Source organism: Saimiri boliviensis, chromosome 3, assembly GCF_048565385.1.
Source record: "Saimiri boliviensis isolate mSaiBol1 chromosome 3, mSaiBol1.pri, whole genome shotgun sequence".
Lineage (NCBI taxonomy): Eukaryota > Metazoa > Chordata > Mammalia > Primates > Cebidae > Saimiri > Saimiri boliviensis.
The window spans coordinates 17,879,777-17,900,725 of NC_133451.1; positions in this window are offsets into that span (position 1 = coordinate 17,879,777).

Below are 20,949 nucleotides of genomic sequence, written 5' to 3' on the forward strand. Positions count from 1 at the left end.
ACCTGAGACTGGGTAATTAATAAAGAAAAGAGACTTAATTGACTCACAGTTCCACTGGGTTGGGGAGGTCTCAGGAAACGTAACCATGGTGGAAGATGAAGCAAACACAGGAAAGGGCAGAATGAGCACTGAGTGATGTGGGAAGCCCCTTATATATACAGCAGATCTTGTGAGAACTCACTTACCGTCACTAGAACAGCATGGGAAAACCTCCCCCATGATTCAATTACTTCCCACTGGGTCCCTTCCACAACACACGGGGATTGTGGAAAGTACAATTCAAGGTGAGATTTGGGCAGGGATATGGCCAAACCATGTAAGAAGTCAATATAGTCAATTTTTCTTACTCATTTTAATAATTCAGGAACTGAAGTAAGTACATTTAAATATTTTAGCTTACATAGTAACATGTCTAAAGTTAGTTATGTATTTCAATTTGATTAACATCATAAATCTATCAGATTATCTTAAATATATAAACATTTAAAAAGTACACAGATCATTTCTAAAATTGACACAATACTATTCGCATTATGGGTTTTATTTTCTTTGTTAATTTTACAATTATTTTTTAAACTATTTGAGAATTGCAAAATCATTGACACAATCACGGAGACATTTATCATATTGGTGGGCTAAAATTTGTGGATTAAAAAAACTTCAATAATACAGCTATTTATCTGCTAAATATCCAAGAGTGGATCATGGAATCTGAGCCACTGAATTTACTTGAACCACAGTTGAATATAATTAGGTGCTTCTTATGATTGGGTTCTGCTGCTATGAAAGTGGGCAACCCCATTTCCATGACATCTGGCTGGAATTTATTTTGCAACCTAATGCATTATATATCCCCTCTAGGTGTCTTTCATTTATCACCATTACTTAATATTTTTGATCAAGGTTGTGAGTAATATCCTTCACCTTTTGATTTGACTCAACCTGTTTTACTGTCTTACTGGAGTCTTTATTGCTTTCAGATTTTTCTATCTAGCTTTAGGCCTCAATTTTATAGTCATTTTATTGGTAACATTTAACTTATTTCAGAATGTTTTCCACACCACTAGAAATATATTTCTGAATGTATGAACTTCAGCTCTAAGAAATACCCCATTATGTGAATCTCATTCCCCACTGATGGTGGAAAATTGTGTTTATGGAGTAAGAGGACCCAACATTTCTCTTTCTGTTTTTTCTTAGGGAAAGAAAATCAGTAAAGAGCTAAACTCTGAGCTCCAGTGAAAATACTAAATTATCATCTTGTCATGAAGGTTTGGGCCTCAGATTCTCCTCTGTATACTTGTTTCAAAGAATTAGAAACACATTGATTTTTACTATTCTTGTTTTCTCCCTCATTTTTCCTCCCAAGAGAGCAAGTCTTGTGTCAGAAGTCTGCAAATGCTAGGAATGCTACTATACCAGGAAAGATCTCCTGGATGACGAATTTATCTAGCAGATTCCTGACTTATTCTAGGAACATTAGTTATTAATGCTAAAGTTCAGCTAGGTTATTTAGACACTATACCCTGCTGACCTAAACATAATTTCCCAGTCATCTTGTCCACCCTAGCTAAACATGACTCATGCCAGATATTATTTTTTTATCTTCTTCACAAAACCCCAGAAATATTTCCTTCACATTTTGCTTCATAAGTATTCTATATTTGGCCTAGATTTTATGTTTTATTTATCTTATTCTAAAATTTCTACCTTAGGATATGAGAAGAACATATTCAAAGATGGAAATTTCAAACAAAAGGAAGGCCTTAAAGAACAGGGAGATTTTAGGTGAGTAGGGAGAAGGGAAGCACTATTCATCAAGCAAACAAAATACAGTTTTAAGTTTAATGTGAGTTCCTTTATACACAACATTTCATACATAATGTAAATATCCTATTTATTGCATTTTATGTTTTAGTATTGCTGTGTTATAACAAATTTAAAATACAGATATCTTAAAATTATAGCAAACACAAACTGTAAAGAGTTTTTGGTAACAATTTTACTGATTCATGATTCGTGATATTTTCTTGTTACCTTTTTGTCTAGAAGATCTAAAGACTGAGTTAAGAGCAATGGTAACAGTTTTTGTATGAATTTGGATTGTATCTCTACTTCTTTCTTGCGGTATATTTTTGGTCAAGTAACTTAAACACTCTACTTCATTTGGCTCATCTGTAAAAAGGCAATATTTATGCATCTACCTCCTATGTATGCTGTAGGGCAGGTGTCCCCAAACTACAGCCCGCGAGCTGCATGCGGCCCCCTGAGGCCATTTATCCGGCCCCCTGCCGCACTCCAGGAAGGGGCACCTCTTTCATTGGTGGTCAGTGAGAGGAGCACAGTATGTGGCGGCCCTCCAACCGTCTGAGGGACGGTGAACTGGCCCCCTGTGTAAAAAGTTTGGGGACGCCTGCTGTAGGGTTTTGTAAGTTCCTGTATGTCAATGGCTTAGAACAGTGCCTGGCATTATAGCACGGGATATGAAACCAAAGAAACATGGGCAGGAGGATGATAGTTATAAACTAAAGCCCTTGCAAACTTTTTAAAAATTTTTTAGTTACTTCAGTTTTCACTTCTAATTCTGTCTCCTACAACTGAGGTTGCCTGTGCCTTAAAATAGCAGACAAGTTCTAAACTGTAAACCAGGAGATAATATTTGTAGATCCAAACAAGGTGTAGTCACCTTGTCTTTCCAGTGCTTAAAAGCAACTGTTCTAAGTTGTCTTATGCGTCTCCCTGAAAAACAACCTTCAAGCCAGATAATCAAAGACATTTATAATTCAACTACCCCATAGATTTAAAGATAATTCCAGAGTTTACATTAGCTTAGTAAAAAAGAGATTAAAGGATCAAATTCTCATACTTTGATTAGTGACTCAAGAAAAGATTGTATATGTCGGTTTAAAATACTCCATTTATTTTTACTTTTCTATATTTATTAACTAAAACTGTTCAAATATTTAAGATATATATTTGGAATTAGATATTAGGCACTTATGCCAGCAATCTTTATTAATATTTACCTTTGTTTAAGAATATATTTGTATATAGCAACAGTTACAGAGGTTAAAGAGACTTTTCTTGTCTTTGATGATTTATGTAACCAAGCCCAGAGAACATTAAACAGATCTTTATGTGTCAAAGAGATCTACTGTTATATGTTAAATGGTTCTGTTATCTATTGTAATGGGTCCCCAGTACAGTACTACTTTAAGTCCGAAAAATAAGGATGATAAAAATAAATGGTCTGACAGACAGATACAGAAAATGGAATAGAAGACTCCAAAATAGACCCACATAAATATGGTCAACTGATTTTTTACAATGATGTAAACATTATTGACATAATTTTCATATTTGCCCCCACACAAATCTTAAGTCAAATTTTAATGCCTGAGGCTGGAGATGGAGTCTGGTGGGAGGTGCTTGGATCCAGGCAGATCCCTCATGACTTGGTGCTATCTTGGTGATAGTGAGTTCTCATGAGCTGTGGTTGGTTAAAAGTGTGTGGAACCTTCCCCCTACCTCATCCCCTTCACTCTCTCACTTGCTGCTGCTTTTGCCATGTGACGTGCGTGATCCCCCTTCACCTCCACCATGATTGTAAGGTTTCTGAGGCCTCCATAGAAGTTGAGCAGATGCCTAAAACATGTTTTTTTTTGTAAAGGCTACAGAAAAGTAAGCCAGTTAACCTATTTTGTAAAACATTACTCAATCTCAGGTATTTCTTTATAGCAATGTGAGAATGGCCTAATACAATTATTGACTGGAGAGGGAAAGGAAAGAAGGAAGGCAGAAAGGAAAGAGAGAATGAAAAAGAGACAGAAGAGAAACTAAGCCTATACCACTCTACATGAACTCAAGATGGATCATAATATAAAATATACAATTATATGACTCTTGGAAGAAAATATAAGAAGCATCTTTTGATGTTGAGTTAGGCAGAGTTCTTAGATATGATACCAAAAGTACAATTTATTAAAAAAGAAAGGTATTTGTCTTTATCAAAATTCAAATCTTTTTGCTCCACTAAAGATATTTCTAAGAAAATAAAAAGATAAGCTAAAAACTAGGAGAAAATATTGCAATGACATATCTAACAAAAGACTTGTATACAGAATATTTAAAAACTTTCAAATTTTGACAACAAGTAAACTAATTACCCATTAAAAATTTAAGGAAGCTCTTTGAATAAACTCCTCATTAAAGAAAATATTGGTACAGCTAATAATCACGTGTAAAGATACTCAACATTAAATTAAAATAAAAATTAAAGTAACATTAAGATATCCCTATACAACTACTGGAATGGCTAATTTTATGGAAAAACACACACATAAACACAAACAACAGCCATTGCTAGAACAGCAAAAATCCTCAGCCACTCTGAAAACAGATGCATATGTCCTATAAACTTAAATAAGATACACTTACTATATGGCCTGGCATTTAGTATTTGGCCTAGAAAAATCAAATTATTTTTGCCCAAAAACCTGTACACTGTTGTTTATAGCTACTTTATTCTTAACCCTCCAATCCATTCTTCAGCCAGTGAAAAGAAACACAAATAATGGTATATCCATACAATGATGCACTGTTACGTAAGAAAAAAGAAGTAAGCACTTGATGCTTACAATACATGGGTGAATCTTAAAGGCATTTTGCCAAATAAAAGATGCGAGTAAAAGAGTTGCATACTTTGTGCTTTCATTTATAAGGGATTCTCTTAAAAGCAAATATATGAAGATAGAGGCAAATTAGTGGTTGCTAGGAGTTAAAGGTTAGGTTTGTGTTTCATGACAAAGGGACAGCATAAAAGAATTTTTGGGGTGAAAATTTTTTGTATATATAGGCTGCATATTCTGTTATATTCCCTTTAGTTCCTGTCCTGCCCAGCTATTTCTGCTTCTCAAAATCCTTCCCATTCATCAGAGACAATCTCAAATTCTACACTGCCTAGTAAAAATCCATCTTCCCAAAATACAATATATAATTTGTCTCTCCTGTATATTTTAAATGTTTGGATGCAGCTCCCCAGTGACTATACCTATTTGTTGTTACTACCAGTTGCAGTTTCCCTGATATTACTATGAACTATGTATGCATAAATTCCACATTGCATGGCATACATAAAACCTTTATTAATTTACTAACCTTATTTTCCCCAAGTGCCAATGCACTAAGAACTAGAGTTACAAAGAATATTTCAAAGCATATGTGTGAAACTTCAATAGGGGCTTATTTAAGAATATGTGAGCTTATTGAACTTGAGCACACCCAATGCTGCCACCTATTCTTTACTTTTGTCTAGAATAGAATCATAGACTGCCAGATATCAAGGAAGAATAAATATCTAACTTGCTTCCTAGAGCAAGAAGTAAGCTACATAAAAGAGATAATTTGTCAAGCACATTCCCACCTTTCTGGGAAAGAGCATTCCAAGCTGAATGAACAGGAAGTACACAAGCTGGGATAGGATAGTAGCTGGCACATTCTAGAAGAAGGAAGAGGCCTATGTCACTGAAGCAGATGAACACTTGGAGGGAGTTGTAAAACATGGTGTAACAGAGCTAATATGTACCAGAACATGCGATGCCATCTATGCTATTGTAATATGCTTGCTTTTACTGTGAGTGAGAGGGAGAGTCACTAGAGGATTTGAAAAGAAGAGTTATAGAATTACGCTAGCTTTGAATTTAAAAAGATCATAGCTGGGCAAGGATAGATCAGAGAAACAAATTAGGAGACTATAGACAGAATCCAGGTGAGATTACACAAGAGTGTAATGGCATTAGTTTTGAAAAGTGGTTTTATATTTTGTATATTTTAAGAAGGCATTAGCTTTGGTAAAATATGTAAGAATACAAAGGATATAGAGCAACTGAAAAGTTTGAGTTGTCATTATTGAGATAAAGAGGACTTTGGGGAATCAGTTCTAGTGGAGAATGGAGGGGAAATCAGGTTATATTTTTTGAAAACATTTGAGTTTGAGATACCTATTAATCATCCATGTGAAGGTGTCTAGTAGACAATTATGTTAATAAATCAGAGGTTCCAGAAAAATGCTTGAATCAAAGATATAAATTTGGAAGTTGACAGACTGAAGATAACATTAAAATCTCGGGTTTGGAATAGATCACTGAGTACATTGATGTAGATAGACCAGAAGTCTGAGATGTGTCACCCAAGGCTTTTTATTGCTTTTGAATGACAATCGGTAAAGAAATTAACAAAGGAGGATGAAAAGAAGCTGCAAGTGACATTGAAAGAAAATAAATAAAATAAATTTCCTAGAAACTAAGTAAGTAGATGAGTTTCAAGAACAGTTGATTCACTGTATCAGATATAGCTGATAGGTATAGTAAGACACAGGCTTATAATTGAAACTGGTAGTTTTAGTGGAATAATGGGTTGAAAGCTTGATCATATAGGGTTGAAGAGAGACTGGGGGAAGATGATTTGGAGACATAATATAGAAATAGCTTTTCTGAGAATATTTTCTATGAAAGAGAATGAAGCTGGAAGGGGCTATAGGATAAAGGATAATTTTTGGTTGGTTTTGAAGCTGAGAATTATTATAGCATGTTCACAAGTTAATAATCATGATCCAATAAAGAGTAAAAGATAATGATTGAATAATGCTGAAACATCACCTTGAGCAGGTGAGAGAAGACAAGTTCTAATGCATCCCAGCAGGATTGGCCTGAGAAGGCTGAGTAGTATATTCACTTTAACTGGAATTAAGAAAAAATCTGCAAATGCAAAAGCAGTTTTCTTGTATATATTTTGATGAGAGCATATGGATTTACCTTCTGATTGTCTCCATTTTGTAGATAAAATGGGATCCTAGGCAATCATCTGAGAATCAAGGTAGAATAGGAGGTGTTGGAAATTAAAGGAAAGAGTTGTAAAATAATTACCTAAGAGAAGAAGAAAAAATAATAAATTTGTACTAGAATTTATGGGCATCGAATGGGCTACATGAAGTTAGATTTCAAGCATTTGAAGCCAGACGTCTTACCAGAATTTTTTGCTTTCTTCTACATGAATTTAGTTTCTCTTGTTCAGGTGTGGCAGAGGCAAAGAGTTGAGTTTTGCCAGATAAGTACAACAGAGTGAGATGGAAGCAAGGGAGCGATGGGATATGCAAGTCTCATTAAAATCATGCATCTTACCTGAGGGAAATTCAGTACAAATCCTCTATTGCATTTCTTTCCAATCTGGCTTTGATCTGTAGTACCAACCTTCCAAGACAAAAGGAACCAGCAGTGCTAGTATTATGAATGCATGTGCATCAAAATTTACCTTTATCTATGGCTGATAATCTAACTGGAGGAATAATTACATTGATGCCTACAATTTTCATCTCTCAAAGGCTATCATTTAATTGTCCCTCATGAAGATTAGACAGGTTTCAAACAAATGAGGGACTTGAAGTCAGAGAGGAGAAATGTCTGTCTTTCCCAAGGCCCCAGACAATGGCTGAGCTGGACTCAAACCAACTGCATCCTTTTACATGAGCTTTGCTCTGTTTGCTACACTGTATCAGCCTTGGGCCATAATTTAATTTCATGTGTTAGTTTTAGTTCTGGTTTGAAACAACTGTTATCAGACTTGCAATTTCCTTTTTATCCATTAGTGAAAAGGTCAAAAGTTTTGAATATAACCAAAACTCATTTCTAATAAATGGCAGGCCTTCTTTTTTAACTTTCTTCAGTCTTAATACTATAGGATATAAAACTGCAAAAGCCACTGTTTATGAAACACAGATTACATATGGCATTGGAGGACTGAGAAAGTTTGGGAAACTAAATCAAAAAGGCAAATACAGGGTAATTAAATAAATTATTTTAGGGTCAGTGTTTGTTTTGTCATAAAATGTGGATCATTCAAGGAAATAAAAATTAAGAAAATATCTTCTGTCGAAACACTAAGTGGTAATTCAATTTTAGAAGAAAAAAGTCTCTGTTTTTTACCATGGAACCTAAGCTCTGGGGAATTGCTCTGCTGTCTAGGTGATGTGTTTCTTATGAATGCGCTACCTAATTTTGCAAGAACACAAAGGAAAGCATTTTTCTGTACTTTGCTTATATTAAACCAATTAGAAATAAGTTACTTTTATTGGGAACTTACTGTAGCTCAGTTATTAAAATGTAGAGAATATGCTATTTAGTAATGTGTTGACTTGTTTGCTATACTGGTGTCTGAACTTTTTCATTCCTATTCACATGACATTTTCACAGGGAATTGCGAATGTTGGCGTTTTAAATGTGCTGCCTTTTAACTCCATACATGCAATGCAATTGAATGAACCATAAGCATCTGAAATGCAGTGCATTTCAGTACAGATCTTACTTGTTCTCCTATGAAACAGTAACCTTTCTGGATATTCTTGTCATGTACTAGGGGACCCACGTAAGAAGTAAGGAATTTATCCTAGTCCCCATAGGTCAAAAGTAAGAATTTAAGCTCCAGAGCCAAACAATTATATATTTAAATCTTGACTATGAATCTTATTAAGCCTTCTCTAACATGTCCTTTAGCTTCTCCAAACAGCATTTTTGTCATCTTTAAAAGTGGGAAAGTAATAATGCCTAATCCATAGGATTATTTTGAGGATTTAAGTAAGATAATACAATTTATAAATATTTACTGAGCTTCCACTATCCAGCATTGTGTGGACATACCTGTGCGGAAGATATACAAAGTTCAGCTTTTAATAGACTAAACATTCTACTTGGGAACACAGACATTGAATCAACAAACCGGCCGGGAGCGGTGGCTCATGCCTGTAATTCCACACCTTGGGAGTCCAAGGTGGGTGGATCACAAAGGTCAGGTGTTCAAGACCAGCCTGACCAATATGGTGAAATCCTGTCTCCACTAAAAATACAAAAATTAGCTGGGCATGGTGGCGTGTGCCTGTAATCCCAGCTACTCAGGCAGCTGAGGCAGCAGAATTGCTTGAAACTGGGAGGTGGAAGTTGCAGTGCCACTGTACTCCAGCCTCACAACAGAGTGAGACTCCATCTAAAAAAAAAAAAAAAAAAAAAAAAAAAAAAAAAAAATCAACAAACCAAGAAACAAGCATGATTGTATTGAGTAATAAATGTAATGATAGAAAAGCCATGGACATGACAGAGATCAGGAAATTAGATGGACAAGAGTAGGAAGATTTTTGCAGGGAGATGAAAGTCAAAATTTAGTCATGTGGAGATCTAGAGGAAGACGATTTCAGCTGAAGGAAGTGAGCAACTAAAGCAAAACCACCAAAGTGGAAGTGATGTTCTTGAGATACGCTGAACAAGAGAAAATAGGCCAGTATAGTAGGAAGGGAATGACAAAGAAGAAGGATGCAGCTGATATCAGAGATGGCAGGGACTAGATAGCATTCTCAAAAAACAGAATTGAGTACTTCAAATTTTACTTTCAATGAAATAATAGTAATGAGATAAAGATTTGAACAGAGAAGGAGCATGGTGCATTTTATTTTTGTAAAACTATTACTTGGTTAATCTTTATGCTGTAGTCTCACCATTTATGCTGTAAACATGCCCCCTGATTTGTTTTTCTATATAGTTCATATAATTGCTTGCCATATTTAGCATATGTTTATTTGTTTGCTGTGTGCCTCAATCCAATAAAATATAAAATATATAAGAGAAAACCAGAACAGGGTCTGGTTTGCTCCATGTAGTGTCTTAGTCGCCTAGAGGGTTATCAGCAAAAACCAGATGATGTAAGTTGAGTGAATTGATGCATGAATACATGAATTAATTAGGAAGAGTGAAATCAGTATGATCCACTAATGAATGGATTAAGGGACCAGCTGAGTAATGGTGACATTTACTCAGATTCAGCAGGCTGTCAAGTAACATTGGGGTTGGGGGATGGTAGGAAATTAGGTTTGGGAATAACATTTTGGTAATCAAAACATTGAGATGGCTATTAGACCTTCAATGGAGGTGTAATGTAGGTAGTTGGATACAGAATAATAGAATGCAGGGAGGTGATCAGGGAGAGAGATCAAATCTCTTATATAAATAGAGTTTCATCAAGTATCTACTTGGTCCTCTGCTCAGGTTATCATAAGTTGCGAGAAAGTATCTGGTCAGGACTAGAATTTCATCAGAGACTCTACTGAGGAAGTGTTTACTTTAACAGCTCCTCTGGCTGTTGCCAAACTTCACTTCCTTATAGATCTGGATTCATGGCAGCTTGCTTCCAAAGCTAGCAACAGAGAGAGACTCCAGCAAGAAGGGAATTACAACTGTATACAATCACATAATTATAATACTGTATATTTTATATCCTTTGCTGTTATTTCACTTGTTGGAAGCAATCACAGGACCTGCTCACACTCAGAGGGAAGAGACTATGTGTAGGCATGAATGCCAGGAGGTGGGGATCACAAGGGTCATCTGTTTATATCACAAGGTCAGAGGAAGAAGAAAAATAGCTGCAGAGTGCTAAAAGGAAAAACAAAATGTCACCAGTACATTTTATGTCAGGGTAACATCATTTAGAAATGAAGATACCATGTAAACCTCTCAGATGAAGAAAACCAAGAGAATTCATTGTCTGAAGACCTGCTTTAAAGAAAACCTGAAGAATGTTTGAAGGCTGAAGGGAAATTATGCTAATGGGAAAGGTTGATCTTCAGGAATAAAGAAACAAATAAAAACGTAAATAGCTGGATGAATATAAAACATATCTTTCCCTGCTCTAAGCTCTTTAAAATACAGGTGATGATTTAAGGCAAATATTGTAACATTGCCTGTTGCTTTCAATGTATATAGATGTAATACATATGATAATTATAACATAAAAGGCAGGAGAGAATAAGAAAGCACCTGGAGAATGGCAATGATTTCTAGATTTCACAGGAAATAGTAAAAATATCAACTCTTCAGACTGTTAAAAGTTAAATAGGTATATTGTAATTCCTAGAGTAATTGTAAAAAAGGTAATGTAATGTGGCCATAAAGCCAATAGATAAACTAAAAGAAAATTCAAATAATCCAAAATAAGACAGGACCATGACAACAGAGGAAAACAACAAAAACAAGAGAGAGAGAGAGAAAGAGAGAGAGAGAGAGAGAGAGAGAGAGAGAGAGAGAGAGAGCAGTAATAAAATGATAGACTTTAATTAAATCAATGATTACACTAAATATTAATCATGTAAGCAACGTGATTAAAAGTGAACAACACAGTGGAGAAAATAGTAAGGCTCTTCTATATGTTGCCTATAAGAGAAACACTTTAAAAACCAAGACACAGATAGGTGAGAGTAAATGGATGAAAATATGTATATATATATATATATACTGTGCACAAAGTATATAGAAGTTTGGAGGTTGCTATGTTAATATTAGATTAAAATAGACCTTAATTCAAAGAGTATTAGCAGAGATAAGAAACAAATTCAAAGATATGGAAGTTTGCAGTTACTATGTTAACATCAGATAAAATAGACTTAAATTCGAAGGGTATTATCAGAGATAAGAAACAAAACAAGGGAATACTTCACCAGCTATAAATGATAATTTTTAATGTGTATGTATGTAGCAATAGAGCCTCAAAACACATGAAGCAAAACTAGATATATTTAGCTGAAGAAGTAGATGATCCACAGTCATGCTGAGAGACTTTTAATACCCCATCTCTACAACTGATAGAGAAACTAAGCAAAAAGCATAGAAGATCTAACAACACTAGCAACCACTTGATCTATTTGACATTTATGGCACAATACATTCAGCAAATGCAGAATATAACTTCATTTAAAATGCACACAAAACTTTCACCAACACAGTACATATGTTGGACCATAAAATAATCTCTATAAATTTAAAATGTTTAGAATGATACAGATGGCATTCTCTTACAACACAAATTAAAATTCAATACTACTGCCACTGCTAGTAATATATTTTTTGAAGAATTCAGCTACCTGCCAAACAAACAATATATTTCTATATAATACTTGGGACAAAGACAAAATCTTGGAGAAAAATATGAGACATTTTAAGCCAGTGACAATAAAAAATATATTCTAACGTACAGGTTGAAAGTAAAGCAGCACTTGGGGGAAATTTATATTTTTAAATGCTTACTTTAGAAAAAAGAAAATATGGTAAATAAATTACATTTTTTTAACCTAAGTAGCTCTAAAAAGAAAGCAAGGTTATACAAATGAAGGAATGAGAAAAAAATAACAAAAAGTAGAAATTACAAAAAATAAGAAGTAGGCAATGGAGAAAATGTAAAAAGCCAATAGCTAATTATTTTAAAGTATCAAACAAATTGATTAACCAACCTCTAGCTCAATTGGTCAAGGGGAGAGAGAGATAAAGAGAAAGAGAAATCAAAATCAAGGAGTGAAAAATAAGTTGTCAGATTCTAGACACTAAGAAGAACATGTTATGAACAAATTTATGTGAACAAATTTGACAACTTGGATGACTGGATAATATATAAAAGTTTCTTTAAAAATGAAACATATCAGAATAGCTATACCTCCCTACTCAGAAAAGCTGACTATACCTATACTTATTTAAAAAACCAATCTTTTATTTAAAACGTTTTTAAAAATAACTCTCCAGTCCCAGATGTTTCACTGATGAAATTTATCAAGTATACAATGAAGAAATAATTTTAGGCAAACATCTTCAGAACATTAAGGAAAAAGGTCAATACTGGAATCATTTTATGAGACCAATATAACCATAATATCTGAAAAAATACATTAAAAAGACCAATATTCTTCATAAACATAGATGAAAAAGTCTTAAGAATATATTAACTAATCAAACATGACAAAGGCACATATATTATGAGCAAACAGTTTATTCCAGATAAGTGAGACTTAAAAATTAATCAGTGTAATTCACCATATTAACAGAAAACTGAAAAAACTATATGATTATTTCAATTGTTTCAAAAAATTATTTGACAAAATGGAACATACATTTAAGATAAAAGCTATCAGAAAATTAATAATGGTATGAGACTTTCTCAATGACAAAGGGGATCTATAAAATTACATGGCCAATATTTTACATGCTGATAAAAGACTTAATTGCTTTCCTCTGAAATAGGAGCTAAAACATAAACACCCACTATTGCCATGCCTATTCAACATTGTACTAGATGCCTTAGGCATGGCAATAAGGCAAGAAAAAGAAATAAAAAATATAATATTTGAAAAAAATAACTAAACTTTTCCTATTTGTGGATTATATAATTGTTCATACTGAAAATTCCACTGAACCTACAAGTAACTACTAAGGTAAGTACATAAATTTAGAAAATTTTCAGATACAAAGTAAATATAAAATATAAAGTATATTTGTATTTGTATTTACAAGAAGCAAACAATTAGAAAGTAAATTTTTTAAATCACTATTAGTGGCACTAAAACCACTAAATACTTAGGAATATATCTAATCAAACATAGTCAAGCCATCCATACCAAAAACTATAAAAAATTAATAAGTCAGAAAAGAAGTGAATAAATGAAAAGATATATAATACTCGTGAGTTGAAGTGTTCATTATTATTAAGATATCAAATTTTAAAATCTTTCTAAAGATTCAATAAAATGACATCAAAGTGACAAAATTAGATTACCACTGTTTAAAAATAAATTGACCAATCTCCTAAAATATAAAAGGAAATGCAAAAGATTTGGAATCACTAGAATGATTGAAGGCCTTATCCTAACTGAGTTTACAACTTACTATACAGGGCATTAGAAAGCACAAAAGATTGGTACTGGTGAGAAGGTAAAACACATGAATACATCACTGGAAGATAACACAGAGCCTGAAGTATGATTACAACATAAAGAAAACTTATTTGGCACAAAAATGCTGAGGCATTTCCATGAAGAAATAAACATATTTTAACAAAGGGTGATGATAAATGATATAAGTAAGCAAAGGTAAAATAATAAAAATCTGTACTTTCAGACTATACACAAAATTTAACTACAAATGGATCATAGCCTTAACTGTAAATTTAAAAGATTAAAACATCTAGAAAAGAAGAAAATTCTTTACTTTGCTGGCATGAGTAATGATTTCTAGAACAAATAAAGCATAAAGCATAATATAAAAATTAACAAGTAGGATCTCACTAACATTTTTTGAATGTTTCTCATTAAAATACACAATAAGAAGATGAAAATGAAAGCTACATACAAGTAAAAGTTATTTACAACACATATATGAGGCAGGGAAATTGCTCCCAGAATATATAAGGAAACTTTTTAATGCAGTAATAAAGTAAATCATATAATCTCAGTTGGGCAGTAGATAAGGGTATTTTACAAAAGATGATAGAAATGGCAAATTAGCACAAGGAAATGTATTAAATGTCATTAGTTATCAGAGTAATGCAAATTAAACCACAATCAGATGCCACTGCATGACATATACATCCACTGGATTTGCTTAAATAAAAAATAATGAGTATATCAAGTATTACTAAGGATTTGGAGTAACTGGAATTCTTGGACAGCAGTGGAGAGAATATATAATATAAAATAGAATGTTTGATGGTTTAAGACATTAAATATATATCTAGCTTGTGACCCAGCCATTCTCTTCCTAGCTATGAATCTAAAAGAAACTAAAAACATGTATGAATAATGACTTATATTAATATTTCTAGTAGCTTTATTTGTAGTGTCTCTTAACTAGGATAACCTGAATGCCCATGAATAGGCAATTGGATACTTATCCATTCAAAGGCATAGATTACAGATACACAGAGCAACATGAATCTCAAAATAATTGCAATGAGTGAAAGAAAGTAAGGCGAAAAAAGCTTATTCTCTATGATGCCATGGATATACAGTTCTAGATCATATATTTATAGTGTCAGAAAGCAGGTCAGTGGTTTCCAGGAGGTGGGGTGGAGTGGAGAATGCATCAGATATAGGCACAAGAAACCCATGAATGGTGATGGAAATGTTTATTATCTTGATTTGAGGTTGATTTTACAGCATATACATATGTAAAAACGATTACTATTAAAATATATGCTATTTACTTCAATGATATCTCAATAACGCTGCACATTTTTTATAAAAATGTAAGAGTAGCAAACACTTGGAGAAATACAATTGCCATCTTTTGTTGCTGAGAATTTAAATAGATGTACTTTGAGAGTAACTTGGAATATGCTAGTAAAATTGAATATAACTATATACAAACTTCCATTTCAATTCCACATAAATTTTCCCACATTTACCTAGAAATATCTAAAAATGTTCTCACTAGGTGATTGTTTATAATAGGTAAGATGCTGACACTAGTAAAATACTCATCAGTAGGATTAGGAGTGAATAAAATGTGATGTAGTCATAGAGTGAAAAACTATGCAATGCTTCTGATACAGACAAACTCAATCTCTAAATTAGTGGTATGGGAAGAAGGCCAAAACATTACAATCGAGTGAAAAACAAAGCGTGATATACAAAGTTATATATAATATGATATAACTCTTAAAGTTTAAGCATACATAAAAACTTCATATTTTATGTCCATCTATATATACATTTATGAAAGTGGACATATACATTGTTAGCATACAAATATGCATTAAATTTATACATATATATGTATATATATTTATATTGAAGGTCCAGATGATATACGGAGAAATGAAATTGGAAGAATCTCAAAGCTTAAAGAGAGGCTTCATCTGTATTTGCAATGCACAATCCCTAAAAACTGTGAACAAATATTATAAAATATTAATAGCTATTAATTTGGAGTGTTTGGGATATGAATATTTGTTTTATTATTCTAAATGTTTTAAAAAAATCTCAAACATACATACATAACAGTACATATATTTGTTTACGATTATAAATATGTGGACATATATGTAGGTATGTGTATGTAAATGTCTAAAATGTGTATTTGAATGATGAAAACAATAATTATACTAGTTGTTTTCTTAGGAGAAGAGAATGGAATTTAAGATTGGCAATTTGCAGTGGCTGGGTGGAGGGAAGTTAGCCCATGTCAGTCTTCGACTTTATATTGTTTGAATCGTGACAAGAACGTATTAGTGTCTTAACTATGTATTTAAAATAAGTACTTCATAAAATTAAATTAATAATACAATGGTAATACACTGGGCCAAGTTCTTTGATGGAGGTGAACATATGCTATCTTCCAAATTTTGAGAAAGGGTGGTTATCCTGGTTTTGATGTGGGAGGTGGTACCAAATATTTTATAATCTGAAAAGGTGATTCCTGAATATAATCTAGAATTTAACTTGGATGTTTAATTCAGGAGTCAATTAGTTTAGATGAGAAAATGTACATCTTTAGTTTCACTAGCATCTAACTGAAATTTAGCATTTTTATCAACTATAAAAGAGGGTCACAGACAATATTAATGGCAGACCTTAGACTTTGTGACCAATATTTCTATTGGTCCTGACTTTTTTTGTCATATTACAGTTAATGTTGACATATGAAAATGTCATTTAACTCACCGCTAATTCAAAATTATGGCAGTAATTAAATATGCTATAAGATCTTGTTATTCAAAGTATTAATAGAAAGACATATATTACTTTACCTTAAATTTTTTATTTTAAGCATTTTCAATAACTGCTTTTGTTTATAATCCTATATAGTACAGTTTTAAAGCTATCATTCTGAAATGGAGTACATATGCCTCGTTAGACTGCCAACGAGGTCTAACACACACACATTAAAAAATATGAATCAACCATGGCTTGGTGAAGGGCGAGCTGCCTAGGGCTGGGTGGAGAGCAGGGCAGCCAAAGGCAGCCAGACATGGCATGTGAGAACAAGAGGGGATGTGGCTCTGTCAGGTTCAGCTTATAAATAACTTTATGCTGCATATACTGGTTTTTTCCATAGTTACCTGAGGAGGGGGAATTCTCTTTTTATCAATCTAATCAGCAGGTGGTTTGGTTCAGGAAGTGAATAACTTCAAACCATGAAAGCGTATCATGAAAAAAGAATGCTTCTTAGATTCTACCCTTGGTGCCATTTTGCATGAGAAAGTTAATTATCCTCAGGGTTTTAAATGTGAGTTCATATTTTATAATTATTATTTTTTTATATTTTATAATTATTTATTAGATTCACAGTTGAAAAAAGAATCCATTAAAATGCTTAGGATTCAAACTCATGATTAGCGAATTTGGGTTTCTCCATGATTACTACGATTCAAATGAAACATCCAGAGAAACATCGTGCATTTTGGCTAAATCAGTAGGAATATTGTCTTCAAATAAAATTCCAGTTGGATCTATAGTACGTAAAAATAAAAGCAACACTGTTCTGCTTGGTGAGCCAAAGGGAAAATAGATACTCTGGTTATGCATGTCAGCCTTGTCCATCATGGTGGCCCAGAGGCTACTTTACCTTAAAGTTCCACATATTTCAACATACAGGTATTTACAAGCATCTGTCTTTTTCCCTGATAGTTCTCACTTTATGCTGTGCTTTGCACACTGTGTAGCCTCAGCTCTCTTCTCTTAAAATATTATCATTATGTATTTATACATATCAAAAAATGTGTTAGATTTTGCGATGTTGCCACTGCGACTTCCCATTGCTTATCTTCTGACAGTGTAGTGACACTATTCAGAAAAGAGGGAAGGTAAAATCCCCTCTGTTCTCTCTACTATTCATTTACCTCTTCTACTATTCATTCCCTCTTCTACTATTCATTTACCTGAAGATTTCTGGGTCATAAACTCTGAAAAAATTCTTTAGAGATCCTTGGTAAGAAAATGCTCATTCATTTCAATAGTATCTTGCTTAGCTTGTTAGCATGTACTGTACCATAATGTAGACTTTTCTCAATTTCAATACTACAACTTTTGAACAATCACTCCTTTTGTATATTAGAGATTGACACCTGTAAATTCACCTTCATAACTAAATTTTGACCTTGCTAATAACAGATCACAAGTGAAAATTTCAAAATACTCCATGGTGACATTAGCTATTAGTCAATAGTTCTACTTTGACAACTTCACAAAGATATATTTAATTATGTAAATTTAATACTGATTTATTGTATTTTGCTTTATTGTTATATAAAAATGATCAGAGAGAAAAACAAAGCATGAATATTGTGTTAAAATTAAGTACAATTGTAAATCATTTGTAGATTTGTCCAAGTCATAACGCTCATTGTTCTGGATTGTTTGGGTACAAATTAAAGAAGCCTTTCAACTCTAGGTTCAGTTATGATTAAAAAAAAAGCACAAAGAGCATTCTTATGAAATAAAAAAATTAAATTATATCATTAAAGATATTTAATCAGGAACACAAAACTTTTCCTTTTACCCTACCCCATAGCATATAATTTTTAATTCAATTTTGACAAGGTCTGCTTTTTGACAAGTTTTAGAGATAGCAATGTGAGGAGGCTTCCTCTGCAGTTTCTTGCTTCCAGCAGTCTGTGCACAATAATGGCCCTGCTTGCTGACAACGTTGTAAGCACCATAACTCTGAGCAAATCACTTAAACCTTCTGAACCCATTTCCTCATTCATAAAATGAGAAGCATTTCAGGACTAGTTGATCTCTAAAGTCCATTCCAGAGCCATTGTTATAAGACTTAATATTTACTGGATTGAGGTAAGATACAGTCTTGGCTTTCTCTCTGCCATTACATAAATCTAAAATTAACCCACACCTCCCGCCAGCCATCTGTGACATCTTGTACAACATATTTTATTGCATTGATTGGGTGATAACCTTTTCAAAACAAGGCATGGGGTGGGATGCTCTTTTATATCACAAATTGCCTTTATTTTGATGCTTTCAAAGGCGTGCCTTCTCTTTAGATAAAGTATAAACTTATTTTATTATATCTGAGAAATTCTGACATGAAAGTAAAAGGATTCCAGGGTAAAATCAATAGGCATCAACTTTCCTTCAACATGTTGCCATAAAATTAAATGCCAACTGGTAATTTAGTCCCAGACACGTTCATGACTTTACTGTAACTGAAAGTAGCTTCAGATAGTTTTTTTCCACCTAGAAAATTGATTTCATACATTACATCTAAACAGTTTAAATCCGTGCACTATTAGTAAACTGGCAAAGGAGGTCTCTAGTCTGTGTAGTATTAATTCAGATAGCTGGAGATTTGTTAGCATAATAATGAGGTAATAGTTTGTCTAATTTAATCTTGACACAGTGATATGTGACACTTCAATAATAGCTGATGTGACCTTAAAGGTTAATGATGGCATTGCACATCTAAAGTGACAGACTACTTCAAGTTCTCCTGCCGTCCATCTTAATTCTTTATTTGCTTTTTGTTTTTCATTAGGTTACTAGTGCAGTAATGAAGCTTTTTTTCTTTCTTTCTTTTTTTTCTTTTCTTTTTTTTTTTAATTAGGTTACTCATGCAGTGAACTGTTATCTGGAATTGCAAACTCAGACAAATTACTTCCAGAGGTCATATGATGAGACATTCCACGCTAAAAGTCAATGGCAGCACTGTTATGACAGTGGACAGGAGGAAGCAGAAATGTTTTTATGTAGATAATAAAATGCAGGAACTCTTCAGAGATGCTTCTGCATATTTATGGAACACTACTGAGATAAAATTTTCTCAGGCTATTGTAATTATATTGTAAAACCCCCAACTTTGTGCAACAATCATGTATGTGGCTGCTCTCCTACATAAAACATGGTGCTTGGCTATGTGAAAAAAAGCAACACAAACAAAAATTTGATCCAAATTAAAAAGAGTTTATAGTCTACTAAAGGAGAGACAACAGGAAGACAAATCACTGTAATAGAAGATAAGCACAATTGACTTTGAGGAAAAAAAATGCTTTTGGATTCACAGGACAGGATGGATTTCTCTCAATGAGAGGGAGAAAGCCAACGAAGCCTAAGGAAGGACATTTACTGGGTCTGTCTCAAAAGCAAGAGAATTCAGGAATGTTCTAATTTAAATACACCTTGCCAGATGCGAGATCTCAGGCCTATAATCCCAGCACTTCGGCAGGCCAAGGTGAGTGGATCGCCTGAGGTCAGGAGTTCGAGATTGGCCTGACCAACATAGTGAAACCCCATCTCTACTAAAAATACAAAAAAATTAGCTGAGCCTGGTGGTGGGCGCCTGTAATCCCAGCTACTTGGGAGGCTGAGGCAGGAGAATCACTTGAACCCAGGAGACAGAGGTTGCGGTGAGCCAAGATCATGCCATTGCACTCCAGCCTGGGCAGTAAGAGTGAGATTCTGTCTCAAAAAAAAAAAAAAAAAAAAAAAAATCTTAATACACCTTACTCTCCAGTCGCCCTCATGAATTGCATCTTGTGTTGCTCTACTATGTTTGATGAGAGAGAGGAAGGAGATGAGAGAATGATAGATATAGATATATAGGTAGATGGGATGAAGTAGAGAAAGACTGTTTTTGATCATCAAGATACAGAGGGACTAGCTTCAAAATATTGCTGTTGAGCAATACTGGTCAAAATATTGCTTAAATAGCAACTTGGAAAAGAGAGCCTAAGCGAATGACCTTGAACGTGGAGGGACGTGAAGTGCTTTCTTTGATCTATATATGGAAATACAAAGATGAGATGGAAGATTTGGAAGCTCTTTGGCTTGAGAAGTTTAGAAACCCATGGAAAGTCAGATATAATTTTATTCTATGAATTATCTCTGAAAGGTTCTACTTTTTGACCTTTCTTAGTTTATTTTCTGATTACTTTAGCTTGTCTCCCTAATATTAAGAAAGTCAAAGAAAAATTTGTTTTGGTTCAGGAAATAATACATGGTAAATCTCTCACTCTATTTTATATCAGACTGGGGAAATCCCTTCCCTGAAGGATGAAGACCGGGACTTGGTCATTTTTGAACTTTTCTCTCACACACACACACACACACACACACACACACACACACCTTCCCTTGAG